The sequence below is a fragment of the Equus caballus genome, chromosome 20, assembly GCF_041296265.1.
Source record: "Equus caballus isolate H_3958 breed thoroughbred chromosome 20, TB-T2T, whole genome shotgun sequence".
NCBI lineage: Eukaryota > Metazoa > Chordata > Mammalia > Perissodactyla > Equidae > Equus > Equus caballus.
This window is the reverse complement of record NC_091703.1, coordinates 27,905,800-27,931,997: the sequence shown is the minus strand read 5'-3', so window position 1 is coordinate 27,931,997 and position 26,198 is coordinate 27,905,800. Positions and strand designations below refer to the sequence as shown.

At 42.2% G+C, this 26,198-nt stretch overlaps 4 non-coding genes across 4 annotated transcripts; 2 read left to right on the top strand and 2 right to left on the bottom strand.

Annotated features, from left to right (window-relative positions):
* Positions 1-1,603: 1,603 nt before the first annotated feature.
* TRNAV-AAC (transfer RNA valine (anticodon AAC)) lies at positions 1,604-1,676 on the bottom strand. The gene has a single exon. It is a non-coding gene; the product is annotated as a tRNA-Val (tRNA).
* Positions 1,677-7,867: 6,191 nt separating this feature from the next.
* On the top strand, positions 7,868-7,940 carry TRNAV-CAC (transfer RNA valine (anticodon CAC)). The gene has a single exon. It is a non-coding gene; the product is annotated as a tRNA-Val (tRNA).
* Positions 7,941-11,304: 3,364 nt separating this feature from the next.
* TRNAI-AAU (transfer RNA isoleucine (anticodon AAU)) lies at positions 11,305-11,378 on the top strand. Its single transcript has one exon. It is a non-coding gene; the product is annotated as a tRNA-Ile (tRNA).
* A 13,726-nt stretch (positions 11,379-25,104) lies between these two features.
* Positions 25,105-25,177, bottom strand: TRNAV-CAC (transfer RNA valine (anticodon CAC)). The gene has a single exon. It is a non-coding gene; the product is annotated as a tRNA-Val (tRNA).
* Positions 25,178-26,198: the final 1,021 nt, after the last annotated feature.

Here is a 26,198-nt window from a genome sequence, read left to right as displayed (position 1 = left end):
AAAGGAATTTTCTTGTATTCCTATCAGTATTACTAATGGCTCAAAGAGCGTTTTATCTGCGTTGACTAGGCCAATCTTCTGACTATTGGATTATTCTCATGAACATAAAAAATACTATTTTACTCCTATCTTAAAAAGGTTTTTCTTGCCCCAAGATTTTCTTCCAGCTACTGTCTTATTTCTCAGATGACTTTATACAAAATCTCTAAAGCACTATACAGATTTATTATCTGCAGTTTATTTCCTCTCATTCTTCTCCAAACTCACTGCATTCAGCTTATTTGCCCCCAACGCTTCATGGAAACTTCTTGTCTAGATTACCAATGACCTCTCAGTGTCTAAAATTAATGATCACTTTCAAGTCCTTGACTTCTCAGGAGGCATAGGCACATTATCCTTCTTAAAATATTTTCCTCATTTGACTTCCAAGACAGTGCTGTCCTGATTCGCTTTCTACCTCACTGGCTTCTCCTTCACAATATCCTTTGCTTCACCTCTTCTCACTCACACTTTTGTATGCTGGAATGTCTCAGGGCTTGCTCCATGGTCCTCTTCTTTATCCACACTCACTCCCTGATTTCTTCTGTTCTCATGGTTTAACTAATGTCTATGTGAGTGCAACTCACTAATTTGTATCTGCAGTCTAGATCACTCCATTAAACTCCAGATTTGTATATTCAACTAATTTCTTAGCATTACACCTGAGTGTTTTATACTAGGCATCTAAAAGTTACCGTGTCTAAAATGCCCAATGTTTCCCTAATAATACCGCTACATCCAGTCTTCCTCATTTCGCATAATGGCAGCTCCATCCTTCCAGGTTTTCAGCAAAATACCTCAAAGTCTTCATTGATTCTACTTTCTGTCCCTCTTCACATCCCCCTTCTCAGGAATGTCTCTTGATTCTATCTTTAAAATATATCTATACTGTGACTACTCACCAACTCGACTGCCACCATTCCATGTGAGCCACAGTGATTTCTGATATGTAGCACGATGAGACGGACTTAACAGATCTCCTTACTTCAATTGTTTTCTCTGTGCAAAATATTCTCCCCAGAGCTGGCAGAGGGGCCCTTTTAAAACACTCCAGTCGCGTAAAGTTACTTCCCTGCTTAAAATCCAACGTCTCTACATTTTATCAGAATAAAGGTCAAAGTCCTTAAAGAAATGATCAGGCTCCACTTGATCTCTCCCTTCCGTTCTGTTCCCTCTCTGACTCCAGGAGCCACTCTCCCCTGGCTCTTTCTCCTGCAGTTACAGTCGGTTTCTTGATCCTCCTTGCGTTCATCAGCCACGCTTGTGAGTCAGGAGAGTCATTCTCTGTTCCTGCACATAACGGATGGGAACGCCTCCTAGGACGGTCAGCCGCCGGAGACAAGCGCAGGATCTTCTCTAACCCAACGGAATGGATAGGTCAGGATTACTTGTTAAGTGGACCGAGGAAGCAAGTCTGAGGTCTCATCACGTTATTTAATTCTTGTAAATGAAAGTCCCGGGCTGTAAAGTGAGCACAAAGATTTGGTAGTTGATGGAAATGTGAAGAAATTCAGATAGAACATTTCTGGAAGAGAATTCATTTTTCACAGGAAAACGTTGTGCTTGTTTCCGCCCGGTTTCGAACCGGGGACCTTTCGCGTGTTAGGCGAACGTGATAACCACTACACTACGGAAACTCAACTGCCTCGTGTTTCCACATTCATCAACTAGTCACAATGAACTGAAAATTTGTTCTTTAATTCGTACTTCGATGAGGCGCTGTTTTCCTCAACGCCTTCCGATTCTTAGATCCAACAACATGTAAACTCGTAATTCACAGTCAGGCAAATGCTACTCTTGGAGCCCCACTTACTTTACAAGCACCAGGCAGGGAAATCTTAGGCAGGCTTCTGGGAAATTTTATTTCAAGAACTTTCTTGATATCTTCTCACATTTCTCTGACTTTGTAACGCCCTCTGATCTTCATCTCCTGATGACTGAAAATCATCCTTTAGGAACTAGAACCGCCTGGCCTAGCTTAGGGGACTTCCTCGGGCAACGTCTTGAGAGACCGAGGGGCGGAGGGCGGGGTGGCCGACTGCGCCCAGCTGTCTGTCAGGCGCGGGTGTCGGGGTGGCTGGGAAGTTTGTGGAAGTGGAATCTGGCGAGTAAGTCTAGCAGACGTCAAACGAACTTCTCTCTTCTGTTCTGTGTCACTCATGATTACTGCTCGGGAACGTGTCATCTCGGTGTGTGGTGTCCGTTAAAGTCTCATAGCAGGAAGATGACCTTTGTGACTTACTTGACTCTCTTTTGTTATTCACCACATTTCAACTCTCCTAAGTCGCTGTCCTTACCTCGGACACTGGAAGCGATCTGCCTTCTACCAGGTTCTAATGCTGAACCCCTGCAAAGGTGCTCAGTGGTGAAAAAGTGTTTGTCCCCAAGGTAGTCTTGAGAAAGTAGTGACAGGACAGAGGCGCCTGGCCCTTTGAGAATGGTCGCTGACTGGCTCCCTCTCGTGACAGCCAGTACTTGACCTGATGAAAATATTGTGGGCGGTGGAGGAGAGAGGCTTGTTTATCATTAGCACAATCCTAGCCCCACCTTTTTTTGCTTTGAGATCAGATCCGCAAGATAAAGCCCTATTATATTTAAGGCATATGCGTGTTTGTAAAGCTTTCTCAGCAATTTGGTTTGACGTTTATTTTAAAGAAACCATTGAATAGCCCACTCCCACTTTGGTCACTGGAGGTATCCGATGCCCTAAAGGAACTGACAACCTAGAAGGCGGGACAGGGTACCTGAGGTGATCATAATTTAGTTACACACAGTAATTTAGTTACAATAAGAGCGCTGCATGGAATGCCAGCTATAAAAGCCACTGTGTTTTCTCATATGTGCACAGAAAAGAGGCATCCCCTCCAGTCTTAATGCTGAGGAAGTACTTGCTAGGGGAAATGATGTTACTTAGTTGATGGAAAAAAAAAATGGAGGTGGTTGAATAGCCTTGCATGGAGAAGGTATTTCTGCATTGAGGTGAACGTGGAACAGAGGGTGAATGCAGTGTGAGGAGCTCCAATTGTAAGTTTGAATCAGAGTGTGCTTTTATTTATGCCTTTTCCTCAGGGAAATTTATTCCACTGAGTGTAAGTAAAATGACATGTGTTGGATCAGGGAGGTAAAGGAAGACCCTCCATACTATGGAATTTGCATTTAATCTGAATGTGATAGGGGATGGAGAACTGACAGTTTAAAGAGGAACATGACACTTTCCATTATGATCCAAAGACCTCTTGGCTTTTGTGCAAAAAATGAATGAAGATGGCCAATATTTTATGATAAATTTTTCGAGCATTCATAACATTTGAAAGAACTATGCGGTGAACAGCACATGCATATTTACTTATTGGAGGCCGGTTCTCAGCTTTCTTTGCTGAGCACTTCTACTCTAAAAGACAATCTTTCCCTGACACTTTCCCTTGTCCCTGGAATGAATCTATTGCTTGGCATTGCTTCCAGAGCAACCTCTGTGAGCCTTCGCCTTTGTGAGGAGGTGGGCATCATTGAAAAGCCATCTTTCCATGGCAGGTTGGGCTCACTTTCTTTTGAGCACATAGGGGATGCAGGTACCAAATGTTCTTCTCTGTTGTCTAAGGGGCAAATGGCCTCACAGGGTTTTTGTCTTTTTGAAGCCGAATGGCCTGAAGAATTGAAGTGTTATCAGACAGGACATCAATTTGAGAGCTCTTTTTCTTATGTTGGTAGCCTGTCAGGACCTTGGTAGTGAGATTTTTCAGACACCTGCTTTTTTTTTTTTGGCCCTGAGCTAACATCTGATGTCAATCTTCCTTTTTTGTTTTTTTCTCCCCAAAGCCCGAGTACGTAGTTGTATATCCCAGTTGTAAGTCATTCTAATTCTTCTATGTGGGACGCTTCCACAGCCTGGCTTGATGAGCAGTGTGTAGGTCCATGCACCAACTTAACCACTACGCCACTGGGCCGGCCTGAGACACCCACTTTTAACACTCCTAAAGTAGACATTTTCTTGAGGTTTGAAAAACAAAGACAGGGGCACTGTTCAGGCAAAGGTGTGCAACAAGGCGTAAGTAGCCTGGATGATTTGTGGGAAGTTTAAAATCAAGGCAGAAATAGTTTATTCATTAGGACCAAAACCAGGGAGAAAAAATATATATGTACACATGTATACATTTCCCATACTATATATTTATTGTAGTTTTATGCATATATCAGCTTCCTCATGCATTATTATCTCAACTTAGCTTGTGAACAATATCTAAGAAACCAAATTTTGTGAGTCCATTTCTGGACATGTAAACTCACTTTTTCCCAGTGTATTCTAACTGATGGGCCTTTCAAACTTATGCCAAGTGAGATGCCTGTAAAGTTACTTAGCACTTAAAATATCCTCTTTACTTGAGCTTGTGCTGAGACTGTCCTTAAACCTGTTAACTGCAGCCAATGTGTTGCTGGCTTCTAGCGTTTGCCCCTGTCCTCCTCAGCAGGGACACTGTATCTTAGTGTAGTGGTTATCACTTGTGTGCTACATGCAGAGAGCCCTAGTTTTTTTTTTTTTTTTTGAAGATTGGCACCTGAGCTGACATCTGTTGCCAATCATTTTTCTTTCTTCTTCTCCCCAGAGGTCCCCAGTACACAGTTGTATATTCTTGGTTGTGCTATGTGGGATGCTGCCTCAACATGGCTTGGTGAGCATTCCATGTCCACCGCTGGGATCCGAACCAGCCAAAACCTGGGTTGCTGAAGGGGAGGGTGCGAACTTAACCACTTGGCCCTGGAGCTGGCCCCTAGTTTTGTTCCCCACTAGATCCAAAGTAATCCAAGCACTGACCCCTTTTTCCTGGGTTTTTATTTCATAACAGAGAGACCAAGAAGTTGTTTCACAATCTTTCCCATCTGGGTGTTTCCTGCTACAGTGGACTGCAAGGTTCTGGGATCTCACTGACATCTACATTTCCTAATTTCTTTCTGGATACCATAAGGAGCCACCTAAAAGTATTTTCAACAAAGCCTGAGTGCCTATAATTGCCAAATATTCACAGAACACAGAATTAATGGCTGATTTGGGGGACTATTGTGGAAACTATGGAAATACGGCATGTTGTCAGCTTTAGCCAATGAAGAGGAGACCAGGGATTCAGACGGCCTGAGCGGGCCTTGAGCCCAGCACCAGGGAGAGAAATTAATGCTCAGGAACAGAAGATAATCTCATTTGTGGCTCCTAAAAGTGGAGCTCATGTGGATCCTGTCCCTTAGCTCCATATTCTGAGAAGCCAGAGCAGCAGGGGAGGGAGGATGGTGGTGACCGAGCCAGCATTTGTCAGAAATTAGGAAGAGCGATCAGAAACAGCAACAGCTTGCCGGGAAAGTTCTGACCATGTCCTGGAGTGACATTTCTTTCTTCAGTTTAACCTAATTAGGTTGACATGGTCAGTGGTGAAATGAGAGACAGGGAAATTTGACATAAAAAATTATTTTCTAGCCTCTTTAGTACTTTGATCCCAATAAAGGATGCTTCCCTATCACCACCTACTATTTTACTAATCTTTGGTGTTTCACAGTAAGTTAGAGATAGAGAATTATAATTATGGCAGATTAAGCACAGCATTTGCTTTCTATCTCAAACTGTACTACAGAGAATATTAGGGATATTTAAGGCATAAATGCACGAAGATAAACAGATGAGAAAGTGGAGACAACAGCAATTTTGAAGACCAGAGAGCAGAATGATTAGCGTAACAAAGGAAAAATGATTATTGTGCTTAATATTTTTTTTAAAGTTTCTTTTTAAGGTTCATGCATGTTACATGTACATCTACTCTATTACACCTCATAGTTGCATAATATTCAATATGATGCATTTATCACACCTACCTATTTAGCACCCAATGATGGCATCAGGGTTGAATTGGATCCTGAAAGACCAAAAATAATGCTGCAGTTAACATACCCATATGATACAATCTCCGCCTTTGTGAGGCTTTTTGTGTGTGGGAGTGATCATACATACCCAGGCGCAGAATACCTGTATCGTTGGGATGAATAATCTTAACTTGAGTAAAAAGTATTAGACTGCTGTTCAGAATGGCCGCACCAGTATAAACTTCCACCAGCAGGACATGGTAGGGTTATTATATCCCCATTCCTGTGATAATTGACACATCTGCGTCTCTGATTCTTCCAGCTTATTCTAAGTAGAGTAATATCTCATTTTATTTTGCCTTTTTATACATTACTGATAGTATTAAATGTTTAAAATCTTTGTTAATCTTTTCAGAGTCTTCTCTATCTTGACTCTGATTAATATCCTGCCCCCCTTCCTTTCCCATTTCCTATTGAGCTTTCTGTCTGATTTTGCTGATTTTCATGGCTCCTTACTGTACTATATAAAGTTGTCATTTTTAAACATTTCAGATATTTTTACTTCTATCACATCTATTTACTTTTTCATTGTCATTTACTCTGTCATTGAAAATATCTTTGATTTGCATAAAGTAAACTACACCAATGCTTTGCTTTACTGTCTGTTCTTTTAAAGTATTTTTACTTTTTTAAAAGTTCCTCTGTGTTCTCTGGGTCATAAAGACATTTTTCTACATAGATTTTTATTAATTTGCATCTGTTACATTTAGGTATTTACAATCTCTAGATAAGTATATTTTATAGACTCTACAGATGATTTTACCCTATGTTAAGAACCACAATAATAGAATAATATAAGAACTCCCATGTGTGCCAATGCATGGGGACTCTTTTTTGAGTATGCCCCTTCTTGCACTAACTACATTCTCACTCCTCCCAATGCAGCTCTGACGCCAGCACTGACAGGCTTGCTTTTCTCTCAGTGTGCAAAGGCAAGAATCTCTCATGCCATCTCTTTGCTTGCTGGCACAGAGTGTCTAAAAGGCCAGAGACAGAGCACTGAGCTGGATGGACCAATGAAATGCATGACACATTCCTTTCTGATGGTTTCGTCAGGCAATAGAGGGCATACGTTTGTGAACTTAGTAAGCTCTGTGCCTTACCAACAAAAGTTGGATTCCTTTTGCATCAGTGGTTTTAAGCCTGGCGAGAGTTGTCCTTGGACCTTTTATACTTGTGTCTTATAGGTGACACAACCATCTCACGTTGCAGTTCTTTCTTCTGGTAACCAAAATAACAGAGAAGTATCTATGTATTTATTTTAGTGGCTCTCAATAGGGGTTTTACGCTGTTTATAAATTAATTCTATTCCAAATCCTACTGAGGATTTGATTTCATCTGTGGTTCCAGATGACTTCACAGAATTTCAACACAAACCCCCAATTATCCATCTGGGACTTGCTTGAATGAGTTCTTAAACAACTCACTACCCCATTTATGAAGTATTTGGCAGTGTCTTACTACTTGGTAGATTATGTGGCTCAGTGCCTAGCACATAGTAGGTTCTCAGGAAAGAGATTTCATTAGTAGATAGTTAGAACTCTTGGTTAAAATATTTCCCTATTAAAACCAACGTCACGTATTCAAACTCCAAACTACATTTGCACACACTCGGGTTTTCCAAATTTACTTCAGGGGGAGTTTGTCTCAATATTAACTATCCTCCAGCTCCAGACCTGAAGCCCTCACCTGAACAATCAGATTCAATGGGTTTGGAATGGGAGCTTAGATTCAGCAGGCAAAACAGTGTTTTCTGATGAGGAATAAGAAGTGTAGATACCACCTTTGTAGCGTTATGAGGCAGGGTTCATATAGCTGCATTCTCCCTACCTGTATTACTCCACTTCCTTGCCCCTTTGGCTTTTCTTTCCAGATTCGCTAAAAGAAGCATCTGTTGAGCATAGAAGAGAAAACACAGGGCAGCGAAGTTTCCGTAGTGTAGTGGTTATCACGTTCGCCTCACACGCGAAAGGTCCCCGGTTCGAAACCGGGCGGAAACAGCTGTGCTCAGAAAGGCTTGTGTTTTGAGGATTCTCCTCCCCAGACGTATTTGCAATTGCACCAAAGCAGGGTCCAGGAACCTCTGCGCTCTTTGTTCTGTCTAGAAGAGATGGTTGTTCTCTCAGGGTTCACCACTGGCACGTGGACAGCTGGGTGTGAATAGAATGAGGCCCCTAAGGGGGTGTGGAGGGGGCTCATCTCCGCTTCGTTAGGAATGGAAAGTGTCCCCCTGAGGGCTTTCTGAAAGGAAAAGGTCGAAAACCGAGCGTCGACAGCCACTTGTCTCTAGCAATTTATTTATTGCCAGGCAAATATTTTCAGTTGTCACCTGATTTTTGGGGGACGAGAGAGAAGAGAAGTATGCGGGTACCGTGGGGAGGGAGATGGATAAGACAAGATTCTGCAGGGAAATCTCAGTGGAGCAGAGCCCACTGCTGACCCTGCCTTTCGTGGTGACTCCTTTCCTGGATGCTCCCATCGCTTGGTTCCCACGAAGAACTCAGAAGCTCGGTTCACAGTCAGCTTGATCATCACCTTTCCGTTCCTGGGCGTTTCCACTGAGGTGCCCGATTTAGGGAAACCTGGAGTCGCGCAGAGCTCTGAGTGGGCCTTGCCCCCTTCCGGCCAAGAATCGGTTCAGGGTGCTCAGGAGTGTTCCAGGAGTGCCAGGAGTTCACTCGCTCAGCTTCAATGGGATCAACAGGAAGTTTCACTTAGACCCAGGACGCTCCAGGTGGATTTAGATGGGCTTGGGGTGTGTTTCTCTGCACGTCTGTGCACTGAGGTCCTCGCAAGGAACCTGGACGTGCAGATGTTCTTGCTGGAGGTTTCCCCGGGACTCAGCCCACAGCTTTCAGAGATTACTGAGCTCTGACCAAGACGATTCCCAGTGGCAGGAGGCAGCCAGCATGATGTAGATAAGTGGGACCACATGCTGGGTTTTTTTGGAGGTGAGGAAGAAGACGGGGAAAGGTTTACTAGTGACTTGCTTGTGTGTGTTAGTCTCATATTTTACTCAAGAACATGAGCCATGCGCAACGGTCTTTCTTTTCAAATGGCTGAGTAGTTCAGCGGTGTAACTTAAGTGGGTTCAAAGCCCACTTAAGTACATCGTATTTGGCTCCTGTTCAACAAGAAAGTCCTTTTTGCTGGTGCTAGAGCCTGGACTTAGTAAGAATGTGAATCGATTTAAAACATTAGCAAATATCTGCTGGCTCTTTGTTTATTGTTCTGCTTCTTAGGCCTAAAAACAACCCTGAATTTTGTCTTCAAGCTTAAAAATAAAGTGCCTCATTGGGAGTGTTAAGTAGGTTCTTGAATGAATGTCTCTAACACAGTTCTATCAGGCTACCAGCGTTGGAGAAGTGCTAATGCACTACTTCCCATCCTGTAATATCTCTGAAAGAGAGCAGTGAGAGGGGAATCCTCTTAATGGGCAGAGCTTTGGGCGGTGGACCTAGTCATCTACTGCTTTCAGATATCAGAATAGACATGAACTCGTGCACAGAGACTAATAGCTGGGCTCACTGTTCAGAGAGAGCACAAAGTGTGAAGATTTTTCTATCACATGTTAACTTCCACCAGAGTGCATCCGCCACAGGAGAAGTACTAAACAGCCAAGTAACCAGAATGCTTCTGCCAGTTGTTGCCAGTCAGTATTAGTACCTAGCAACTCCAGTGCTGGCAAATTGGTCACATGAGTGGAGTAACCAGGTGGCAGGGATCGCCCAATAGCAAGGGGTCCTATTCAACAAGGCTGATCAACTTTTTGCCACCACCAAACATTGAACCTGCCAACTGTACAGACCAAGGCTGAGTCCTTAATGCAGCACCTCTGCAGGAGAGCAAGAAGCCACCTGCCTCTTATTAGTTTACTCAGGAAGAGTGAGCAACCTGACCAACTAGAGTCCTAGAGAAGATATCCCCAGAAGGGGTGAAGTCATTATGTGAAGGAAGCGGCTCTGAGTAGCACAAGTGGTGGACTGGAGTGGATGTGATGGATGTTCCACCCTGAACCACCACTTTCTAGAGCAAGGCAGTCATTTCTCCCAGCAGTCTGGAGTGTTTGTTGATAGCTCAAAGCTGAGCTCCTCCCAGGAACTGCTTTCAACTAAAGGAAGCTACTTTGTCTAAGGTTACACCCTCTCTCTGGGAGCAGCCTACATCTAAAGACAGGTCTCTGAGGGAATACAACAAATCCTGTGTCTCAATTCAGGGCAACTCTGAAGGGTCATTGCAGCTCCAAAGCTCTCCGTGGGCTTGGGTGAGGCCTCTGTTGCAATGGCATCACAGTTCAAACTTTCTCTTTATCCTCTTCATTCCTCCTGTATGTTGTTCCTGGAAGCACTTCCGAATAAACTTCCTTCATAAAAACTACATCTCAGAATCTGTTTGTCAGAGAACACAATCTAATACATTCCCTTAGAGTGTTTGCAAAAGAGCTACCATATATATCATTTTAAAGCATGTCAGATTTGTCTCTCCTAAAATCAGAATTATCCAGTACCTCCCCATTGTACTTGCAGTAAAGTCAAATTCCCAATATCTCCTACATGACCCTACACAATCTAACCCTCTATTTCTCTCCATCTCATCTCTGTTATTCTCTCCCTCACTTGTGCTCTGGCCACATGGGCCCTTTTGCTATTCCTCAAACATCCCATGCAACTACCTGCCTTTGGTTACTGGCTGTGCTCTGTGCCTATAACCCCTTATCCCCTTTTTCCAGTCAAAAAGTGGGTACAATAGTTGAAACACAGAGAAATCGGGTTTAATGACTTTTGGAATGGTGATCAGAGCCATGGTTCTAAGAAATGGACAGTACTGAAATTTCCGATGTCACGTCAGATTTGAGATCACTCAGGAAATCTGAGGCAGCAGGTAAGTGGGAAGGTTCCCGAATGTCGACCAAGTCCGACCCTGGAGGTGGCGGGTATTTGAAACCTGGACACTACGGGTCAATCGAGAATCACACCCGTGGGAATATTCTTCAGGCACAAAGTTTTTACCTGTTAGTGAGCGGTTCTTCTGAAGCCCGGAACTGCTCGTGGTTCAGGGGGTCAGGTTCACTATCTGCACCTGCCTATCACCAGCCATGTAGAGAGCAGCAAATACTTCCAGGAATTCCTGGGCCGCTGGCCTGAGTTCGAAAAGTTTGTTTCCTCTTTCAAGCGTATGAATACGACTTGAAACCAATGTTCTTTTTTGCTTTTGTTTTGTTTTTGTCTTAAGAGAAAGCGTCTGATTCCTTTTATTAAGGAGGCAAAGCAGCAAAGAAATTCTCCTGACAAATAACTAGCGATTATTTTGAACTTCCCACTCAGGGGGTAAAAAAATGATATCCCTGGGCTGCTGACTGTTGAAGGCCGGTTAGCTCAGTTGGCTAGAGCGTGGTGCTAATAACGCCAAGGTCGCGGGTTCGAGCCCCGTACGGGCCAATGGTTTGTTCCATCTCCGAAAATAGGCTGACAACTATTCTTGCTTCTTAATCTTAAAAAGCAGGGAGTAACGTAGAATGCTCTAAGAAGTTCCAATTCATCGCCTTCATTTTACCCTGATCCACTCATAAATCAACTCAGTTCCAGGGTTTCCATAAAGTGAGCATTTCCCCCAGGAAGTGTTCCTGTACAGGAGCAATGCAGAGATCTGTCCAGGGGCAGAGAGGCCAAGAGTTGGAGATTTTCCTAATGGGGGAAAAAAGTGGAAAAGATTGCTGGCAACTTTTTGTGTAAAGCTTGTTGATTTTAAGTCGTCTTTCCAAAGCAGTTTTGCAACCACCTCCTTTTTCAAATCATCAAGAGATACAAGTAAAGAGAAGTTCTTAAAGGGTTGTTCTTTCCATGTCTCTGAAGATTCTTTAAGGTTTCACTGACAGCTGAGATGACCCCGTGAGGAAGCACCACGGAAGGTGAAGGACTGGCTCAGGAGACCTCCTCTCCCTACGTGTCTGTATCACTTTGAACAGGAAAAAGAACAGAGACCTTTTCTTTTTGTTTTTAGGACAGGAGTCCAATCTGGATTCTTGTGATCAATACATCTTGCATCATTGCTTCTGACTTGAAAGGATGGTGAAATATCACAGCTACCTCTGATCTCTGTGGGTAGTCTTTCTCCAGCCTGGTAAAGTTCTCCTGCCAGCATGCGATGATCAGTATTCAGCTCAATGGGAAGTTCTTTCTGGAATTTTCTATTCTCACAGCTCTCTCCTTTCTGCTACTCTGTCCTGCCAAGTCCAGCTGTCTTGGTCTCCTGGACTATCAGCTCCCTCTCATCAGCTCATGGAGTTCACCACCCTCTGCCTGGGTTCCCCTTCCCTGCATGGGGCCTAGAAACTCTCTAAAGGCAGTAAGTTAGGGGCAACCCTCGTTCTCACTTCATTTTCCCCCAGGATGGCTTCATTTTTTTCTCTTTCAGGGATTACTCTCCTTCTTTGCCTGATGCTCATTGTCTTAAAAATTGTTGTTTCAAATATTTTTTCAGGTTTTAGTTCTTTCAGGCAGGAGGGTAATCTGATCCCTGTTATTCCCTCTTGGCTGGAAATAGGTCTCCCCACTCTTTGAAGGGTGAGAGGGGGAAGTTAAAGCCTCTGCTGTTTCTGTTGCGTGTTGCAGGCTTTTGTGAGCAGTGAGGGGCCCCTTGGTACATGCATGGGCCTGTCTTGGGGCAGTTCGAATTGCCCTTCTGGGAATCTTGGGTCCTCAGGTTGCTTATGGCAGGCAGTCTGCACAGATACTGGAATGACTCTCCAGGATCCAACTGGGGCAACCTGTTTATAGGGTCCAGGCTACAATCTTCCTCGTGGGTCAGATCATCTTTCCCATGGTTTTTCGTGTGTCAGGGCTGGTTGTGGGAGAGGAGGGTGCTTGTAGGAGGGCAGAGCCTGGGATCAGGGGTCCTGAGAGAACAATGCAACCAAAATAGGCATTTGGATCTCTGTTGTGCTGGGAGGCTGAAGGTGGGAATTTTCTGATGAGGGAGTCTGAGACTTGGTGTATGTGGGGTCCGTGCACTTTTTCTTTACCATTGCTCTGCCCTTCACCTCTGGGGAGTCCCCTCAGGGTCCTCCTAGGAGGCCTGGCAGTGATTGTCACCTGACACGGCCTCAGAAGCTACAAGTGGATAAAGGAGTGGGACTTGCCCAGCACCTGAGTGCACTGGAGTGACCCCACTCCGTGTAGGCCATCTCTGTCCCTGTCCACATCAGAAGGTACAAGAGATGGGATGTCGTTGGACTCATTTGTGGACTAGGTGGGTCTTAAAGAGAACAAGTTGTTCACCAACGATCTTTAAATGACCTTTCCTGTGAAAGTTGCATTCCCCAAATACACACTAAAATTAGAAAATCACCTACTTGAAATGGTGAACATAAGGCTTCTTATCTGGATGGAACTGAAGGGTAACCAAGATCATCAATTTTTATAATAAATATCATGAATTAATTAGCTAAATTAATTAGGAAGAATTTAATTAGCATAGATGGGGATGGCTTTCCTGTGCCCTGGCTACTTGTTAATCACGTGATCATGATGAACTTACTTAAACATTCAGTAATACCTACCCCTCAGGAGTGTGGGTACCACAAAGTAGGGGACGTGATAGTTGATGGATGGCTCCTTTTTTCACTTTTCAGGGAGTGAGTTCCAGTGGTCTAATGCAACAGTGATTTAACCAGGCTAATCTCACTCTTGGGGCACAGGAAGACCTTGCAAGAAGTACAAGTGCCCAGGTAGCATCAGGCGATCAATTTCCTAATCATCAACCACCGTATGGATTTTACCCAGAACTGATCTACCTGAAAACACCCCTGATATCAAAGTGTACATTTCTGAATCACCTTTTCTCACATTGCAGAAGAAAAATGTTCATCTCGCTTCTCAAATCTTACTGAGGTTCATTGTCTCAAAGCGCAACAAGCTCCAGGTTTCAACACAGGGACAATTAGAAAGGCTGGGGAAAGGTTAAGATAATTGAATTATTCTAATATCTAGGTAACTATCCTTTAGCAAGTCAGGAAGTTTCCAATTATTGACTTGTAATAAATTAAGGGAGAATCTAGTCAAGTTATCAAATAGAATGTGAAAAATAATTATTGATGGTGGACCACTATGTTATTTTTTTTTTGTGAATAACTCAGAAAGTATTACACAATTGTGATAAGTTTGTATAATAAAACCTAATCTACTTTCATTTTATTTGTATATTAAAAATACATCTCCCCTGGAGTTATAAACTAGGCATAAAATTAACGCTGAAACTTGACTTATCATGGCAACATGTACATTTATTTATGATTGTATGAACTAACTTTAAAAGCCTAGTTGTATCATTTAGATAAACATTCAATTATTTTTCCCTTTAATTTTACTGATTAGTTTTCAAATTCATAATATGTCTGTTGTTATGATTAATTGTGTATAAGTAATAATTTGGTTATAATTTTAATGATAATTTGGTACATGAGGGACTCATAAAAATTAGAGACTTATACTCTCCCCCAAACTAACTGTGATGTGCCCATGTAATTTTTGTTGCACGAAAGTAGGACATAGGAAGCTTAATATAATTTCAAGCATAAAATTATTTTATATTATGATATGTATTTGTGGGAAAGTGAAGTTCAAGAAGAAATCAATGACACAAGATTAAAGACTGTAAAAGGAGTACTTGTTCATATTTTATTTTTTCATAATGATTGTATCAAATTATGCAAAATTTGTGTTCAGTATATTCAAGAGTGATGCAACAGTTTCATTTTTAAATTGTCAATAGTTATAACACACAGAAAAGCAACTGCTTAATTTCATGGCAAAATCAAGTAGTTGTCAAAAAATGTGCCGGGGTACATAGCTTTAAAATTTTGGGGAGAGGCATGGGTAACAAAATTTTTAAGGCTTCAGGCTCAACTTGGCTGAGGATAAAAACGTCTAAGCTCTGTTAATTCCTCAGCGTTTGTTTGTATCTTGTTTTTTTTTGGGAGCAACCTCCAAATTCAATGTTAAGAGACCCCACTCACTAGCTATTCCAGCAGGCTTTTCCCTGGAATGCTTTGAGGTTGGCATAGCCTCTGGGGCATCTCACAGCTGGGGGCCAGGTCAGCATCACTTTTTTTGCCTCCTGAAAAAACTTGAAAGTGGCCAATAAATGTAGAGCTCTTGCGGATGCCATTGTCACTCCAGAAATGGTCGGGATCCCTCTTTTCTCTGGAAATGGCCTTGGCCTGAGTTGGCACCAAACTCTGAGCAGGATGCTGAGTTGCTGGAAAATTGTCCAGGAGGAAGAGCTGCCTATCGCCTATCCAGAATCTTTGTGAGGGCTCTGGAGCTCAGACTTGTCTTCTCCAACACACACACACACACACACACACACACTTGCATCTGCTAAACCTGAGTTGCATCGCAGGCCTTGTGTGTTTTGTGTGTAAAAAGGCACTGCGCGCCAAGATGAACTTGGGAACCCTTGGGTTGCAGGAGGCTGGGCGGGTGAGGGCGAGGAGCCCCAGGCCCGGCCAGATGAGAAGAGATGCGGAAGAAGCCTGGCTGAGATGGAAGTGCTTGGAATTCATCTTGGAGCAAGAGGAGCGAGAACTGGGAGGAAGTCTTTTTTGGCCGACGAAGATCTCTGAGACGTTGTTGAAGCTGTTTCTCTACCATCTCCCACCCAACCACCGCACTCCACCTCTGAGGAAGTGAATTGATTTCTGTTGAAAATAACTTTCTGGAAAAAAGAAAAAATGGAAACTCTTGGCATTTGACCTGGAGAATCCTCGCGCTCGATTCCGAAGACCAGATCAATAGCAGAAATGACGTTATGGACCCCTTTCCCCCATTCATTAAATTAAGTGACCGAGAACCTACCAAGCTGTGCGGGCTCCGCGGGTACCAGAGGAATGAAGACAGCACAGTCCTCGCCCTCAAGGACAAGACAGAGAAACACAAGCAGGTAACGATTATAAAATGGTAAAGGGAAGCAGCAGGCATTCACACTGCCGGGAGTCGTCAAGGGAGTGCAGAGAAGGAGCATCTCCCGAGTCCTTAGGAATCCGGATCTGCCAGAGATTTCTTTCCTTCTGGGATGGAGAGGAATCCTCCTGCCGGGAGCCAGGACCAAACCCAGCAGCCACGTCTGATGGAGGGTCAATTTAGAATCTGCCCATTCAGGAGTAATGCTCTGGACGACCAACTTCTCCTCCCAGATCCTTCCCAGGGTGGGAAGAAGGAAGCCTCTGCTGTGAATGTTTCTCGGTGTTTTCTCCGGGCGGAATTGATGAGTTTGACAAAGTCTGGTTCCACCAGAGAGGCCAGGTCAGTTTCTGCTGGAGGTAGTGTTTTCGTCTTGTCTTTTTCATGTCGCAGGAGTGTAGAAAGGAGAAATGGAAAACAAGAAGAGAGGCTTGAGAAACAATGTTATTTGTTCTTGGTGAAAAGAAATTAAACGAAAAAGTCACCTTTGGAAAGGGAGAAGAAAAATTTTCTTTAAACACAAGAATGTCAACACACTTTTTATTCTTTAAATGAAAATTCTCAGTTCTTACGCGACCGGTTAGCTCAGCTGGTTAGAACGTGGTGCGAAGATTGAGGGTTCGATCCCCCTACAGGTCAACAGGGGACCTTTTTTTTTCCTTAATAAAAATTGATTTTGCTTTCCTCACCTCACACATTGGAAATAGTGTCTCCGACATAAAATTGGGATTAAATGCTGACTTCACTTCTTAATCCTCGGCAGTGACATCTACCTTCTTTGCCCCCCTCTCCAAAAGGGGCGGGGGAAGGAAAAGAAAAAACAATCTTTGGAAAAAAATGGCATAAAGCCTTCAGATAGAAATTTTAGGAAAGAAAATGAGGGTAGGAGAGTAGAGGTGGCTTTGGAGGTGAGATGAGTGTCTGATGGCCGCTGACCCTCTGAGCGCCCTGGTTTCCTTGTCCCTGATCCAGAGTCAGTCCACCGAGGCTCCGTGTGGCCCTTACAGCTTCGTCCGCCTGGTTGTCTCCTGGCCCTTTTCGCTGCCTTTTCAACACTGTTGAAGTCGCTGTTGCTTATTGTTGAAGTCGTCACAGTCGTGTGCGTTGCATATTTTCCTTTCTCTTCCTTTTTTTAAAAAAAATTTATTTGCCAATTGGCTTTTATCAGTATTTCCGTCCATGAGGACCGATTTTCTTTTTCTTCTGCATCTCCAGGATCAAGAACAGTTCTGAACACAAAGGGGGCATTCAGTAAATATTTGTGGAGTGAATGTATGGAGCCTCACTATGAGAGCGTGTTTTCAAACGTAGGGATTTTTTGTTGTTGTTGCCAAATCTGATTAATACACCAAAGCCTAGCAAAGTCACCATTTATGACAAAATGTCGTGATTGTAGAGGACACATTATTGTATAGAATATGCAAGAATTTCAGAAATGAAAAATTAATGACAAATATAATCCCAGCAAAAAATGAAATTTAGACATTTCAGATTTGACAAAGAGGCATTTTCAAATAGAAATAGAAAGTCAAAGCTCACTTAAGGAGACAGCTGTGTTGGTAAAGCAGAGCCTCTGATGTTTTGTTGGGGAGTGGGCTTAGGGAAACAAACTCTTTCAGAGGCTGACATCATCTGTGGAAGCCTGGTTATTTGGGAGAGGCTGTTGTTTGGTTGGCACTCAAAGGCGTGTTTACTGAAGTGAGTCCATCCCTGACTGGCTGGCTCTCAGAAGGAAAGTGTTGGCAGTGATTGATTGTCTTGCAAAAGCATGTTCACAAAATGGTTTCTATTGATAGATTGAATCAGTTTAATATTGGTTCTGGTGGCTACCTGTTATCATGCCTACAGAACCATCAGTCGTTTCCTGTTTGTGATTAGTTTATGTTCTCAATGTTTTACTTTGACCTGAAAGCAAAATCACATTATTTATTTATTTAAATGTCCAATTAATGTATAATAAAAGCACCGGTTTTATCTCTGAGCCTCTCAATCCATCTTAGACACTTAAACTTTCAGTTCAGTGATGGGAGGAAAAGCAGAGATGGAGTAAGGACAGGGTGAGGGCTGGGTGAGGCTTAGGGATGCTGTAACTGGCAGGATGGGTCCTGATGGAGTTGACGTAAGAAACTGGAATATGTGGAGCACATAACAGGGTAATAAAAAAGATGGTTTTTATTTTGACCTTTCTGCATCAAATCAGTTTGAAATAATTAAGTACTTGTGGTGGATTTATTGCCTTAATGATCTGAATGCATTTGTTTGTTTGTTTGTTTAATTTAATTCAATCTAATTTTTAATTTTTATTTTTTTAAGATCTCAGTTCTTCTTCCTTCCATTTATCTGTGCTGTTTTTCATGTGACCACGTACTGCCTTCCCACTCTCTCTTGGCTGAGCACTGAAACTTCTTTTGGCCAATCAAGTATGAGCAAACTTGACAAAGAAGATTCTTGAATAAGCCCTTTGTTCTTTCTGCTTGCTTTTTTGGGTTGTTTTAGTTTTTTGTTTGTTTTTTAAAATAGTCTTTATTTTTTAGAGCAGTTTTAAGTTTACAGCAAAACTGAATGGGAAGTTCTCATATACCACACCCCCTCGCCCCCACATACTCTTCCACTATCAACATCATAAGTCAGAATGGTACATTTGTTACAATTGATGAACCTTCTTTGACACATCATTATCCACCAAAGTCCATAGTTTACACTAGGGTTCACTCTTGGTGTTGTACATTCAATAGGCTTTTACAAATATATAATGTCACATGTCTACCATTACAGTATCATACAGAATAGTTTCAATGCTCTAAAAATCCTCTGTGCTCTGCCTATTTATCCCTCTCTCCCTCTTAACCCCTGGCAACCCCTGATCTTTGTGCTGTCTCCATAGTTTTGCCTTTTCCAGAAGTCATATAGTTGAATCGTACAGTATGTAGCCTTTTCAGATTGGCTTCATTCACTTACTAATATGCATTTAAGTTTTCTCTATATCTTTTCATGACTTGATAGGTCATTTCTTTTTAGTGCTGAATAATATTCCATTGTCTGGATGTACCATAGTTTATTTATCTGCTCAGCTACTGAAGGACTTCTTGGTTGCTTCCAAATTTTGGCAATTATGAATAAAGGCCAAAAACATCTGTGTGCAGGTTATTGTGTGGACATAAGTTTTTAACTCATTTGGGTAAATACCAAGAAATGGTATTGCTGGATTGTATTGTTGGTAAGATTTTGTCAGAAACTGTCAAACTGTCTTCCAAAGTGGCTGTACCATTTTGCATTCACATCAACAATGTATGAGAGTTTCTATTGCTCCACATCCTTGTCAGCATTTGGTGTTGTCAGTGTTTTGAGTTTTAGCCATTCTAACAGGTGTGTGGTGGTAACCTCATTGTTGTTTTAGTTTGCATTTCCGTAATGACATAAAATGTTGACCATCTTTTCATTTGCTTATTTGCCATCTGTATATCTTATTTGGTAAGGTATCTGTTCAGGTCTTTTGCCCATTTTTTAATCAAGTTGTTCATATTCTTGTTTTGGGGTTTTAAGAGTTCTTAGTGTATTTTGGATAGCAGTCCTCTATCAGTTATGTCTTATGCAAATATTTTCTCCCAGTCTGTGACTTGTCCTCTCATTTTCTTGACAGGGCCTTTTGCAGAGCAGAAGTTTTTAATTTTAATGAAGTCCAGCTCACAGATTGTTTCTTTTATGGCTTGTGCCGTTGGTGTTGTATCTAAAAAGTCATCACCAGACTCGATGGTCATCTAGATTTTCTCCCATATCATCTTCTAGGAGTTTTATAGTTTTGTGTTTTACATTTAGGTTTCTGACCCATTTTGAGTTAATTTTTGTGAAGAGCATGAGGTCTATGTCTAGATTGTTTTGGATGTGCAATTGTTCCAGCACTATTTGTTGAAAAGACTGTCCTTTATCCATTGTTGGGCTTTTGCTTCTTTGTCATAAAGCAACTGACTATATTTGTGTGGATTTACTTCTGGGCTCCCTATACTGTTCCATTGATCTATTTATCTATTCTTTTACCCATATCACAATGTCTTGATTATTGTAGCCTTATAATAAGTATTGAAGTCAGGAAGTGTCGTACCCCCAACTCTGTTCTTTTCTTTTAATATTGTGTTGACTTGCTGGGAGCCGTGGCTACATCATTTGATCGGCTGTTTGACAGGGTCCAGCCGATTAACGCCGAGGGGTGCAGGGCCGCCCCTTGGTGAAGAATAATCGGCCACCCCCTCACATAGTTCTGAAACCTGTGCTGCTTCTAATTGCCCTTCATTCCTCTTCCTATCTTAACCTCCAGTTTTCACTCCTTTGGGTGGCTGCTTGGGAGGCACTACCTCCTGGGAAAATTAGATATAGTAAGAGAATGTGACCACCTGCAGGTAACTTTCAAGATATTTTTCAGTTAATTAATGGAGGAGCACACAGTCCCATTTGAGACAAGCAGAAAGGGATCCTGCCCAGATAAGATGTCGAATTAGGTTTATGGTCTCCATCTGGTTAATGTTTCCTTCTCCCTCCAGTTCTTTGTCTAAATATACATATGCATCGTCCTTCTAAGTTTGCTGGTTAATTGGATGATCAAGAAGTATCTATATATTATTCTTGACCTTCTGCTTTCTGTTAGAATGTTATAGAGGTTTTCTCCTAAAAGCAATAAATAATAAATAATTGGTGAGTAGAAGGGCCGAGGGGTGCAAGAATGCCCCTCGGTGAAGGATGGCAACACCCCCGATATTTTCTGAATTATATGCATGCTTTCTATCAAGGTTATGTGTATACTTATTTCTCTTTTTTATTCTTGAAGATATATAGTTTAGTTTAGCTTTTCAGCCCTTTACTTTACTAACAATATGATACTTTCTCCGGCAGTGTACTTAAGGGACCGTTAGCTCTAAATCTAAAAGACAAAGGAATGCTTCCACCCCATAAAGGGCGTGAAAAAGTAAAGATGTTTAACTGCCCGCTGAGAATGCAGATAGCCCTGGGGATAAGACACCCTGGAGTCGCCTTTTGTTCCCATTAACCATCTACACTAATGGCGTAAATGATTGAGGGAGGCAGGGATGGCTCCACCAGGATGTAACCAGACAGACTGCTGTCCTGTCCAGAGGCCTGGACCTTCTCTCTTTGATTTAACTTTACCGTGAATTACAACAGATGCCTAGGTACCTATCTCCTTTAGCTTAGAGACAACAAACACTAGTTAATTGCAGAGAAGACGATCATTAACCTTATGCTCTATAGAATGGAATGCTAATAAATATTCTTGTGCTCGTTTCTTACTTCCTTATCTCTCTGAGAATATTTGTAAAACTATTTCTGTACTAATCCTGAAAAATATATAAACGACACTTGTGCACAGTAAAGTCGGACTTGCTAACACCAACCCAAGTCTCACGTCCCCTTTATTTTCCCCCTCCCTCATCGCGCCGACGCCGTCCATCCCTCAGGAACCTGGACTCCGCCGGGGCGGGACCCCGGCATTGACTATTCTGGGTCTTTTGCCTCTCCATATAAACTTTAGAATCAGTTCGTCAATATCCACAAAATAAATCCTGGGATTTTGATTGGGACTGTGTTGAATTTATAGATAATGTTGGGAAGAATTGATGTTTTGTTAATATTGAGTCTTTCTATCCATGAATATGGAATATCTTTCTATTTGTTTAGATCTTTGATTTCTTTCATCAGAGTTTTGTAATTTCCCTCATATAGATCTTCTACAAATTTGGTTACATTTATACTTAAATATTTCATTTTAGAAGGTGTTAATATATATCATATTGTGTTTTTAATTTCAAATTCCAATTGTTCATTGCTGGTATATAGGAAAGTGATTGACTTAGGTATATTAAACTTGTATTCTACAACCTTGCAATAATCACTTATTACTTCCAGGAGGATTTTTTTTTCCGGGTGGCCTTTGCCCTGAGCTGTTGCCACGATTACTTGTCTGAATTTAGCATGCAGCCGAATAAGAGCTATACGGAGTTCGGCTGATTGTTGTTCACCAGACGTGTGAGTCAGCTCAGGTGGACATAAACAGCCTGGTCAATCCCAATCTATACTAGGAAATCATAGACTAGCGAACTAACTAGATTCTAATTGTTTTAAGCTACTGAATGTGGCTGGTTTGTTAAAGCAGCGTATTTGTGGCAAGAGATAACTGCTATGTATATTAAAATGTCATTCGTTTTACTCCAGCAGAATTACCCTCCTTGCTCTCCCTCTAGTACACAAGGTAAACTACACATCAGGGTCTTTGTGGGCACTATAGCCTATAGTCTGGAAGATTTTACTTGGATATCCCCATGGTTCATTCATTTTCTTCCTTCAGAATTTTGCTCAAATGTCACCAATACTCCATTTAGAAACTAAAAATAAAAACTCATTCCTAATCTCCTTCCCTAATTAATTGTTCTCCTTAGCATTTATTATCACATCATCTAGAATTTTATGTGCAACTTTACTTTTTAAAAGTTTCTGTAACCCTACCACTAGAAAGGAAAGAAATTTTTATCTATTTTGTTCGTGGCTGTTATCCCGGTGACTAATGCACTATATGGTACATAGTATACATTCAATAAATATTTATCGACTGAATGAATGATTAAGTTCTTCGTTGTCTAAAGCAAAGAGGACACATGCTTGAAGAGACAGTGGGGGAGGAGCAAATATCACCTTAGCTCTGGCCCTCCAGAGATGTTGGGTCAATAGAGCAGGAAAGGCACACTTCCCTTTTCGAAAAGCTCATAGAAGGACCCACTTGGTGTTAGCTTTCTCCGTCTCCATTCATTCTCTTCTTCCCTTATCTGGAAGCCAGATAGAGTGAGAGTGACCCAAAGAAGGTTTAGGGATAAGGTCACCTATATTTCTGCCAGAAGGACCTCTCAACTTGACAAGATCTGTAGAGGGTCTAGATTATCCTGACCCCCCTAAAGGAAGTAGTTTTTGATATATATACTGGTAATTAGGGAATAATGGGAATCGGTAAGTCTCTCAGTGTCATTTTCTCTTTGAATCTATGATGTCTCTTCTGTCTTCTGTCTGATTCTCTTTGTTTTTTTCCATTTCCACTTCCCCCTGTAAAAAGTCCACATGGACCACCTATCTAAATACTTGAACCATTTTTGAGGCAGAGATTTTTACTGAGGATCACATTTAGGTCTCCTTACAGGTCACTTGACAGCCCATGGATTGACTACCTTTGAGAGCTCTGGCCCAGTCAGATATGGCCAGAGGTTAGGCATCAGCATTACATGTTAGAAAATATGGGGACCCTAAAAAGCATTTAGCACTCTGTGATTGCAGGCTGATAGTGGAGCAGTGTCTTTAGATGAGACTAATGTCATGGCAAGCTGGAGGATTGCCAAGTCTATCGACATTGCTAGATGTCCATAGTGGACATCTCATGATTTCTTCCACCATTTTAAAGACTAGCACAGTTCTCAAGCCAGTCTTTATGTACCTTTGTCCTGAGGAGGGAAAATAACTGAGAAGAGAAATATGGAATTAAAATCTATTCTTGACATGTGCTATCATAAACTTCAGAAAATTCTCCTATCTCTTCAGGGAAAGGAATTTTCCTGTATTCCTATCAGTGAATTACTAATGACTTAAAGAGAGTTTTATCTTCATTGACTAGAGCAATCTTCTCCTGAATATTGGATTACTCCCATGAACATTCAAATATGCTATTTGACTCCTATCTTTAAAACGCCCCAATATTTTCTCTAGCTACTGCCCTATTTCTCAGATGATTTCATAGACAATCTCTAAAAAACTATACAGATTTACTATCTGCAGTTTCTCTCCTCCCAGTCTTCTTCAAAGCCACTGCATTCAGTTTTCTGGCACCCCCACTTCATGGAACCTTCCTGTCAAGATTGCTAATGGCCTTTAAATGTCTAAAATTAATCGTCACTTCCATGTCCTTGACCTTTCAGGGACCATAGGCACATTATTCTTCTTAAAACATTTTCTTCATTTGACTTTCAAGGCACTGCTTTCCTGATTGTCTTACTGCCCCACTGGCTCCTCCTTCTCAATATTTTGGTTTCCCCTCTTCTCACCCACCCTTTTTTACAGTGAAATGTCTCAGGGCTTTGTCCTTGGACCTCTTCTTTATATGCAATCACTCCCTGGCGACTTCATCTATTCTCGTGGCTTACGTAATGTCTGTGTGACTGCAACTCGCTAATTTGTATCTGTAGTCTATTCCACTCCAGTAGACTCCAGCCTTGTAGATTCATCTCATTCCTTAGGATTACACTTGAGGGTTTTATTCTAGGCATCTGAAAGTTGGCGTGTCTAAAACAGAACACCCAGTATTTCACTAATGATGCTGCGCATCCAGTCTTCTCCACTTCATTTTATAGCAATTCCGTGCTTCCGGGTTTTCAGCAAAAAACCTCAAAGTCATCACTGATTCTACTTTCTCTCACTTCTCCCATCCATTTTCTCAGGACTGTCTTTTGACTCTGTCTTTAAAATATACCTATACTGTGACTACTCCTCACCAACTCGACTGCCACCATCCTGTTCAAGCCACAGTCATTTCTGTTAGGTAGCATGATGAAAGGGACTTAAGAGATCTCCCTGCTTCCGTTGTTCTCTCTGTGCAAAATATTCTCCACCAAGTTCGCAGAAGGGCACTTTTAAAACACTCAAGTCACGTAAAGTTGTTTTCCTGCTTAAAATGCCATGTCTCCTCATTTTCTCATAGTAAACGCCAAAGTCCTTAAAGAAATGATCAGGCTCCACTTGATCTCTCCCTTCCATTCTGTTTCCTCTCTGACTCCAGGAGCCACTCTCCACTCGACTGTTTCTCCTGCAGTTACAGCTGGCTTCTTGATCCTCCTAGCATTCATCATCTTCGCTTGTGTGTCAGGGAGATTCATTCTCTGTCCCTGCCCATAAGGGATGGGAACCTCATCTCCTAGGATGGACAGGCACTGTAGCCAAGCGCAGGATCTTCTCTAACCCAGCAGCATGCATACGACCTGACTACTTGTTGAACGAGGGGAGGAAGCCTTTTCAGCTCTGGTCTTGTGCTACAATTCTTGTAATTGAAAGTCCTGGGCTGCAAAGGGAGGGCGGAAACGAGAATTGGTGGAAATGTAAAGATTCAGATAGAACATTTCTGAACCCAAACTCAGAATTAGCAGGAAAAAAAAAAGTATATTGAAATTGTTTCCGCCCGGTTTCGAACCGGGGACCTTTCGCGTGTGAGGCGAACGTGATAACCACTACACTACGGAAACCCACCCCTTTAGCTATTTTCCTTTTGAATTAGTTAAAATGAGCCTTAAATTTATTCTTTTCTTCATAATATTTTCTTAGTTGAGGTGCTATTTTTCCCTCTACACTTTCCAATTCTCCGAATCAACAGTATCTAAACTCGATCACTCCTAGCCAGGCCAACGCTACTCGCAGAGCCCCAATTACTTTACCAGCATCAGACAGGTAAATCTTAGGCAGGCTCCCGGGAGATTTTATTTGAAGATATTTCTTGATATATTTTACGCTCGTTTCTCTAACATTCGTAGAGCTTCATCTCTCGATGACTGAAAACGATCGTTTAGGAATAGAATCGACTGGCGGAGCTCATGGGACTTTGAGCAATGGCGGGGGACTGAGGGCGGAGGGCGGGGTGGCGGACTGCGCCCAGCTGTCTGTCAGGTGAGGGTGGTGGGGTGGTTGGGAAGTTTGTGAAAGTGGAATCTGGCGAGTAAGTCTACTAGACGTCAAATGAACAACTCTCTTCTGTTCTGCATCACTCACGTTTACTGCTCTGGAACGTGTCAACTCGGTGTGTGGTGTCCATTAAGGTCTCATAGCAGGAAGATGACCTTTGTGATTTACTTGACTCTCCTTTGTTATTCACTCCATTTCAAGTATCCTAGTCAATGTCCTTACCGCGGACACCTCAAGCGATCTGCCTTCTACTAGGTTCTAAGACTGTTCCCCTGCAAAGGCGCCCGGTGGCAAAAAAGTGTTTGTCCCCAAGGTAGTCTTGAGAAAGTAGTGACAGGACAGAGGTTTCTGGGCCTTTGAGAAAGATCACCGACTGACTCCCTCGTGTGGCAGCTAAAACATGACCTGATGAAAATAGTGTGGGTATTGGAGGAGAGAGGCATGTTTCTCATTGGCACAATCCTAGCCCCACCTTTTCTTATTTTTTGCTTTGAGATCAGATCAGCAAGATAAAGAGCTATTATATTTAAGGCATATGTGTGTTTGTTAAGCTTTCTCACCAATTTGGTTTGACGTTTATTTTAAAGA